This window comes from Meriones unguiculatus, chromosome 15, assembly GCF_030254825.1.
Source record: "Meriones unguiculatus strain TT.TT164.6M chromosome 15, Bangor_MerUng_6.1, whole genome shotgun sequence".
NCBI classification, from domain to species: domain Eukaryota; kingdom Metazoa; phylum Chordata; class Mammalia; order Rodentia; family Muridae; genus Meriones; species Meriones unguiculatus.
The window spans coordinates 51,721,515-51,731,308 of record NC_083362.1 but is presented as its reverse complement, the minus strand read 5'-3'; positions in this window follow the sequence as shown (position 1 = coordinate 51,731,308).

Sequence of the window (9,794 nt, the reverse complement as noted above, 5' to 3'; positions counted from 1 at the left end):
GCCTACCATGTGGAGAGAGGCCTCAAGCCTGGTTATTTCATTCTGCTACTTCTGAGGTTGTTTGTTGTTCATTCATCGTACCAGCTTCATTTGCTACTTGATACTAAGCAACTTTAAACTTTTTGTGCAGTAAGGTTGTTAAAATGTGTATGTTGACACTCTTCCAAACAGGTTTTAGGTCCTTACCAGCCTGACAATGTCAGTTTGAGCTGCCCATAGACTATATGACTTAACCAAAGACACGTCTTTCTCTCACCATTCTGGAGGCTTCAAGTCTTAAGACTGGAGCATCGGCATAGTCAGATTATGATGCTGGCCTGTTTCTTGATTTGGGGTGTCTGTGTTGCTGTGTGCTTGCTAGCCTCTCCTCTATGTGTGATTGGGGAAGGGGCGAAAAGGAAGAAGGAGGGAGGACTTCCTCCTTTTAGGGCCACCAATCATATTGGATTAGACTCCACCTTCAAAAAAATCAAAATCTAATTACATTGCTTTCCCCCCTTTCCTTTCCTTCTTCCAGCCTCTCCCATTTTTCCCTCACTCCAACCCCTCCCACATCCCCTTCACTCCTTCTCAAGCTGATGTCTTCTTTTTCTTTGACCATTGTTGTTACAAATATGTGCATAAATATGTAAATACAACCTGCGGAGTTTGCTGTTGCGTGTGGGTACACACACACACATATGTGCATCCATACACATATATTTACATTTCAGGACTGACCGCTTTGTATTGGATGAACAATTAGGGGACTTATCCATGGAAGAGACTAATTTTTTCTCTCTCTCTCAGTATTCACGTGTTGCCTTAGTTCTCTCTCTAGAGCTGGGATGCCATAAGATTGCCTTGCTTCTGAATTAGCGCCTGTATTGTTATCATCACCATCTCTTTTTAGGCAGCTATGGTACTGACATATCTCGGGTTTGACTTCACTGTCAATTGTGAGACATAATCTCACAATTCTCGGTCCTCCTGACCTTACAATCTTTCTGCCCCTCTTCCACAGTGTTCTCCGAGGTGAGGTGCAATTGTTGTGTTGTAGATGTATCCATCGGGGCTGGGCTTGCCAAGATCTGTTGATCTCTACATTATCGGTTGTGGTTTTCTGTCCTGGCATCTGTTCACTCCAAAGAGAAGCTTTTTCAAGAAGGAATGAGAGCTACACTTAATATGTGAGTATAAGGACATATTTAGGATGCAGCTAGGAATTATGCTGCTCTAGTAAAGTGGGGTTAGTAGGAGTCACGCCCTCTAGTGAGGTCCTGCTAGTTGGGTAGGTTTCTAGTACCAGGCATGGATTCCCTCTTGTTGAGTGGACTGTAAGTCCAATTAAACAGCTGTTGATTTCAGCCAAGCTATGAGTGCTGCTGTTGTTCCTTTAGGGTTATTTTGCCACCTTTCTCATTGTTCATAGGCATCTCACCTGTACAAGACTATCGATTTTCTTCTCTTTCTTGGCAGTTTGCCTAGCACTTTCTGGTACCATGAAAACTAGGCCTTGGGGAGGAGGATCTCAGGTCAGATCTAGCTCAAATCTCTCAGGTCCTGTGTCTGAACTGTGTGGTATCTTCTGCAATAGAGACTAACCATCAGCTTGTGAGAGGCTGTCAAGGGCAACCATAGATTGTATTGTTTGGGGAGTCACTTGGACCACCCTGAAAAACAGCTCAAACAGAGGTTTTTCATGCCAGGTACTGGAATTTTGTTAGATAGTCTATGGCTCTCATGAGAAACATTCTCAGCCCAAGTCACATAACTTTCTTTAAGATATCTAGAATAGAAATAGATAGATATAGATATGATATAGATTGATATAAATATAGATATAGGTATAGATGATATAGATATAGATAGGAGATAGAGATATCTTATGTATCATATGTTATCATCATATATATGTGTATATGTGCATAATTTTAGGGAAATAATAAACAATATAATTCTCTGAGGCATTAGTCAAACGTGCTGAGTGTTATTTGTACCTCTTCCTCCTCTCTCTTATTCTGTATTGACCTCCTTTCCCTCTCCTCATTAATGCCCCCTCCCTATTTTTTCCATTCCCCGCTTAATAGCTGCATTCAGGTAGTCCCTTCAAACTGGGCTTCTTCGTATGAATTTGTGAGAACATAATTCAGTCTACACGATTGCACGGACTTCAGAATACCCATTATATCCAATGATCATGGTGTTAGTTTTCTTGCAATTGTCTTGATTCTAACTCCAAGCTATCTTTATGCCCTTCCTTTACATTTTCTTCCTCTTTGTGTGCATTTCAAGTCGCCATTTTAAACACACTTGGAGGAGAGTGATTTATAGATCATCTTCCTTTTGCCCCACTTACCAAGTTTTCACTTTGTTCAAAATCTGTTGGTTTTTTTTTTATTTTTGTTAAAATGAAAAGCAGGTCAGTATGGATTCCTGTGTCCCCATTAAACACTCCGTGTGCACTGACCCATCTGGCTCCCATCTCCTCATCTTACGTGCAATTGCACAGATACAAGCCTGTCCTCTTGGAGACAGACTCTCTCTTCTCCATGTCTCTTTTCCCACGGCTTCTTTCCCCCTAACCGTTTAGGTTTCTGATGAAAAGCTTCAGACCAAGCTCTCAAAAAATGGAAGCCAGTCACCCCATAGCACCTGATTCCTTCCCAACAATCAAAGCTACTGCTCTGTAGGAGAAAAGAAAGTTGAGGCCAGAGACAGTAAAGAACTGTCCACGGTTGTTCAGTTTCAGAACTGCAGTGACAAGACCTGAGTGATGAAGTTGGGCTCAGGGGGGGGTCTCTGGAGGCAGGCCAGCCTTTTCCTCATAGGACTGGTCCTCTCTCTCTTCTTGTCCATCTGTCTCAACAAAACGTATCTAGCAGCATTATGGGACATGCATAGGAATGGTGAGAGCAAACGGCCAGGTTGACAGATTTAGCAATCAAATTATGGAACCAAAGCTAAATTTGAGTTTCAGTTAAATGATTTTTTTTTTTTTAAGTAGCAGTATGCCCCCATGCCATAGTGGAGATTTACTTACTCTAAAACATTGCTTGTATTTCCTTCTCGGTTCAATTGAACTTGACGTCTTGTGTTTTATCTGCCACCTTTAGCCATATGGTTCCCCTATAACTGTCTATTCTGTGAATAATGGCTGTAAGCCTCTTGTGATAGTTAGCATACATGGGAAAAGATAATCATATTGTGCTCTGTTTCTTTAACAGCCTTTGACAATAAAAACACTACCACAAATATTCTACACTGAACATCCATTTTTCTGTAGAGACTTTGACTTATATTTGTCTGTATCAGCCTAAGTTCTGGGGATTCTTGCGAATTTGTGGCGTTTTAGAGGAAGAAGCTAGGAACCCGCACGGCTTCCTCGCTGATATTGAACTCACATGTGAGTGAACTGAAACAAGCTCATTTCATCTCTCTTTTTGCCCCCGCTTCTTCATCTGCATGGTAGATCTAGCCAAAGCATCTATCTTTACTACATGAAAAAAAAAATAATGAAATTGGCCAACTAGTACTTGCTAAGATGTACAGGTATAAGTATTGCCTTCGTATCTTCTTGTTACTTCTCTCCTGAGAATACACAAAATCATGCCCTGGACCATTGCAAAATATGAGGATAAGAAAATGGCACAGATACTTCTCAAAGGAACTTTCATTCTCATTCTTTTGTTTGTTTGTTTTGTTTGGTTTTGGTTTTGGTTTTGGTTTTGTTTCAAATACAAGGTTTTGCTGTGTAGTCCAGGCTCTCCTGGACTCACTTTGTAGAGCAAGCTGGCTTCAAACTCACAGCCTGCCTCTGCCTCCCAGAGTGCTGGAATTACAGGTGTGTACCATCATGCCGGGCTCATTCTGACTCTTCAGGAATACATAGATACCATGTAAACCACACTTTTGTTAAAATGCCTAATAATGATTGGTCAATTGATTAAATTATTCATTCAATGAGTTTTTACTGAATGCCTAAAATCCACAAGACACACAGCAGTTTTGGAGTTGTAGATACTTGGTAAATAGCACAACATTTCTACTGAGGGGGCAGATTCTAAACAAATGAGCAAGGGAATATATTTATTATGTGGAGATCCACTGAGACTAATGTTGTGAAAATCAGTACGGCTTTGGTTATGTGTAGTCACGGGTGACCTTAGTAACTTTCTGTTTCCTGAGTATTGTTCTAAAAAGCGGGGAAAGGACAAAGTTCACAAATAAACTTTGCCACAGAGAACATTAAAAGGATTGGCAAAAACAAGTACAGAGTTAGGAGATCTTTTCATAGTAGCTTTCGTGGCATGTTCCCTGAACTGAGAGACTGAGTGGACAAAAACTGGTGTTACACAAGTTGGTTTAGAAGAGAACTCTTGACCAGGGGCGGAGAGAGGGGGTCTAGTTGGTTAACAGAGGGTGTGGCCTTAGCTTGTAGCCCAGACTGCTTGCCAACTGAAGCAGGCAGAAAAGGAGCCTGGGATTACACAGCAAAACTTACCAAACTTGGGCAATGAAAGGATATAGTTTTTGTCCATTTTCTTAGTGGAATAAGACATTGTGATCTTATCAATAATAATGATAATGATAAAATGAAAACCTTGAAAATATTAATAAGAAATGATAATTTCTGAAAAATTCATAAGAAATGTTAGCTTTCTCTTTTATGTCAGGCCCTTATTGAACTTGGAATACATAGCATTGGTGACAGAGACAGATTTATTTCAAGTTATTCATCACCATCTCCTTACAGCTCTCCAGACCAAAATGTTGGCATTTTTTTTTCATGTTGTTCACCCCTCACGTTTTTTCTCTATTGAGATAAACTCTTTCCAGAAGGGAGCTGCTTATCTTGACAAGTCTGTTTCCAGTCCGTGCTCCACTGCACAGCCAGCCCTGAAAGTGACAGGAACTGACAAACTCTCTGAACTTGTCCCATTGGATTTGTCTAATGGGCCTTTCTTTTCCTGACACAGATGAAAAAGTCATCCGCAGAAGCAGACCATTTGCCACGAACCTGCAGAGAGGTAAAGGCAGCAACAGATGAAACAGGGCTGGAAATAAATTTGGGAAAGTCAGGGCATGTACGATGGGCCAAGGAGATCTTTACTTTGAAAGCAAGAAATGAATGGGTAGAATTGGATGTTGCCATTCAGGGTGCCTGGCTGGAGGATGAGAGAGCTCCTCGCTTCAGATGTCTCACCCTGTACTAGACCACAGTGAAGTTGTTAAATGGTGTTGTTAAATGGTGACCTGGTGAGGAAAGGGTCAGGGGTAGCTTTCGATTGTCCATTCCAGGCCATAGGGTCAAGTTCTCCTCCAAAAAAGGTGGAAAGACCAGGGGGAGAGAGAAAGAAGGAGTGAGGGAAAGAGAGAGCACTATTAAAATTTTGCAGCAATATACACATTTTATTATCCTGGCAGAATTCATGTTGAAGAAAAGCTTTCCAAACAGAAGAGTCACATCTCAGGGATGATATTTTTAGGTCCCATAATCAACACCTAACGTGAACATCACATAAACTCAGAATTATCCTTGAGGAGCCCTTGCTTCAGTCATAAAACATATAACACCTTGTATTCTAATTTCTATTCATATTGAAATTTGAAGAACCACTGCATTTCATTAGAAGAGAGAGAGAGATAAAACAAAAACAAAGCAAGCAACAACAACAACAACAAAAGCACAGAAATGATATTTGGGTATGGCTGCCTGACCTGGCCATTTTTTCTTCAAGGCAGCTATAAAATCTTGAGCTTTAAATGAGACCCGGGTGATAGTAATGCCATCTTTGTTGGGCCACAAGTTTTACTTTATTCCCCTTTAATATTAAGGCTTGACAACCTTTATAGATGGTAAAGGATGTGTTTGTCATTGTGATGGTTAAATGAAATTGCAGCCATGCATCAAATCCAGGTTAGGGCTAAAACCTGTGTGCCGATTAATGCCGAAGTAATATCATCCCACTCCATTTTCTTTAAGGAAAACCCTTGGATAATCCTGTAAATACAGAGAGACAAGGCCTAGAGCTCCTCTAACACAAGGAAGCTATCTAAAGGAAGAGTTCAAACTGCTTTATGAAAGTATTAAAAAAAATGAATGCTGTAAATACTTAGGAAGGTAAAAATGCAGTTGTTAAGAGTAAGAGGGTCTATTGCACAAAAGTAACTGATGCTTGGCCTCCACACATCTTCAGTAGACATACATACTGGCATCTGGAAATACATACTTTCAAGACAGACAAGGCCAGACATGAACAGGGTCAGACTCTGAGTAGCACGGCAGGTCCTGGCCAAGGGCAGAGAGGACTAGCGAGGGGGCTTCCATGCTAGATCTAGTGCTAATGGATCCAGGGAACAGGAACAGGTCCCAAGTTGCTCTTCCCTTTCTGGCTTTTGACACCCTCTGCCTTCTATTATCTTCCTAGGATGTTGGAAGAGCCTGTTGCTTGCAATATCCCTGTTTGGTAAGAAACGGCATAATAGGTCTCATCTAACTTTGGATAGCTTTGCCTAAACTCCCGAAGACCACTCTTCCTTCCAGGGTTCAATCAGTACAGTATCGAAAAGTGGTCATTTTAGGTCTAAGGAGGTGATTGGTTGGAAAACCTTAGAGAAGTTCTAGATGGAATAGAGATGGAGAATTAGGAGGGAGGTAACCTGAAGGTCATGGAGGCCACAGCAAGAGGCCCCATGGACGAGTGGACTGGGATTTTCTTACATCTGTGCTGGAGTTAACAGGCGTTAGTTCTGATGCCTACAGGGGTATCAAACACAACTGAGTGGAGAGACTTAGTGACACCGTGAATCCAACAGTGGAAAGGATCCCACATTCTTAGGGCTTTACTGCTGTCACTGGCTCCCAGATGGCAGCCTGTGAACCAAGGTAAGTGACTGTCCAAAGGGGAGGTGTCTTCCTACTGCGTTATGATTCTACGGTGATGTGGTTATGGCTTGGGCCTGTTTGTGTTTCCAACTTAAAGTCCTAAGAACAGGCACTGCGTGTCCACCCTGCCAAGAGGAATTTATGACCAAGAGCTTTGGATAGTATCCAGAGCAGCACCTCCATCTGTCCTGTAGGATGCGGCTTGCTTTAATCACTGCAGAGAAGATCTCTGCTGTTTATTTAGCCTTTCAGGGCTTCACAGGGAAGTGTGTGCTCATGCTTCTGCCAGCATTTCTTGGTTTATCTCACTGAATCTGGATTATCTGGATCTGGTCTGGTTCCTCTGAGCACTAGGTCTCAATCAAGCACTGAGCCTAGATAGTTGATTTCACAGGGGACCCTTAAGCAGCAGGAGTAGCCGCATGGGGAAGGAAGTAGAGGCCAGGAAGCAGGAAAAGCCAACAACACACAGATGCACTGAGGACTCTGCTGTAGGCGAGCAGAAAGGCGCCAGGATATGAATCCGTTAGCTCTCAGTGGCTGAAAGTCAGGGGGAAAGGGTGTGGATTTTACATTCTGTCTGACCTTTCCCTATGGGAAGCTTTAATAGAAACAAAGAAATCCTGGGCAACAAGGCAGAGAGACTGATGGGACAGCTGAGGAGGGTACTGTCATGTGTCTGAATTCAGAAAAGGGCCCTTATGCAGGACACCAAAGTATCAAGTACAATCTCTAATACAGAAGATCAGGGTTCATCCTTATCAGGTGGGCCACAGTCTAGATTGTGACTGAACTGGGCTTCATGACCATTGGCCCACTCCTTGGTCAGTGAGAAAACGGCTTGATTGCCTAAGGTCAAGGACACAAACCCAGGGACCCTTCTCCTAGACTATTCTATGTTCTCTTTCTTTCCTAATTCTCACTATTAAAGGTCTTCACAAACTGACAGAGCATGTGCAGTAGTTCAGGAAATTATTCCTTCTCTGCTTTCTCTTTTGCCTTAAACACACACACACACACACACACACACACACACCAATTTATTTTTATTTTATGTATGGGAATTTTGCCTGCATGCATGTGCATCATGCATGCAGTGCTCATAGAGGCCAGAAGAGGGCATCAGATCCCCTGGAACTGGGGTTACAGTTATTTGTGAGCCACCATCTGTGTGCTGGGAGTTGAACCTAGGCACTTGCTACTCCCGCAGAGGACCTAGGCTAGACATTTCTTTTGGGGTTATCTCCTACTTACCCAGGTTCAATATGTCTAAGAGTGATGTTGCTTTTTACCCAACCCCTCAACTTCCTCACTCTTCCCAAGAACTTTCCTGCTTACGTCTTCAAGGAAAGAGTTGACTGTTTCCATCAAGGCTATTCTTAGGTCATGTCTATGTGTGTTCAATGATATGGAGACACGTTGAGTGCCTCAGTCTTATTGAAACTGGTTGTTTACCTGGTGTTCATAGGCCATATTGTTGCGTTTAAAGGCAGTGGACTGACAGTGTGCAGGTAGTTCGTGAGACAGATTCTCAAGATCCCTCATGCCTTCAGAATTCAGCAGGGGTTTAGAATCTGAATGGTAATTCTGGAAAGACTGTGAGTGATCGGCTTGTACAATTACCCATAAAGACATTCAAGCCCAGAAAGATGTAGCTCCTTGACCAAGCTCTTCCTCCTGAATATACTGGATTTGGAGGACAATGAAACAAGGGTCACCTAGCCAAGGCATAGCGTGGTCCTGTCCTGCCTCCCTTCGGAAAGCCCTTTCTTAACACATGAAGAGACTATTTCAGAGACTCTACGTGCCAATGTCAGATAGCAAGCTAGAACTAGATCAAATAATAAAAAGAAGTTGTTTCATGTAGCTGCTAAGTTTAGAGGTGTCTGGCTTATCAACACAGATAGGTGGAGGAAGTGTCTGACAGTCTTAACCTAGGCCATGTCATGGGACCCCTGTGATTGTAGACAATACACAAATAGAAGGAAGGCCTGCCGAATGGGGAAAGATAGACAAACATGCTTATAGACCACTACAAAATCCAGAAGGGAACAGAGGTCTATGACCCACAGTCTGAAAGAGTCAGGTTAACGGTTGATTGTATATATTTACATGTAACCACAATGAACAGCAGCTTTGGGGTTGATGGCAAATGGATGATCCAATGCCAGAGAGCTGTGGGGCTTTCTGTTTGATAACTGGTCACACATGATTAGCATTCTTCCTCATGAGTTCAGAGATCAGGACTACATTCTTTCCATGACTCAGGACTTCTACTAGAAAGCCTTGTGTGCTGTCTCTAGGGGACTGGGGGGTTGGAGGGAGGAGAACAGAGTTAAGAGAACTTCTTGCCAGGAAGCATGGAGAAACTGGTCAGCATCAAGACCTCTGTCTCTGATCTCTGTCTTACACAGAATAAGGGGATCAATCTCACCTACTCTTCCAAGCCTCGGCCTCATCCATACATCCATGCAAACCTCAGTTCGGGAACAAATTGCATAGTACCTGGGCCATAGCCACGGCCAGGACCTGCCATTTTGTTTCCTAGCCTGGCTTCCCACCTACTCCAGTGCACTTGCTCAGACACCTCCAGTGAAACCATACTGCTAAGACCCTGGTCCAAAGATCAAATATCATCTCTCCTATGACTCTTCTCATGGGGTGATCATCCACAAAGGGAAAGCCATTGGTGGGGAATGTCTGCCTTCCTCAGTTACAACTGCCCAGCTTCCTCTCCGTCCATTGTGAATCGTAATTTTGTGTGCTTAGGACTCTTCACTCTATGTGATTCTGGGTAACAAGAGATTTATACTTTTATTTCTCCATATGACACTCTTTGCCCTATAATTCACCGTTTGACTCCTAATCTTGTTTGCTTAATATTTCCTTATCATCAGATTCAATCCCCTTTTGGGTGAATTATTTC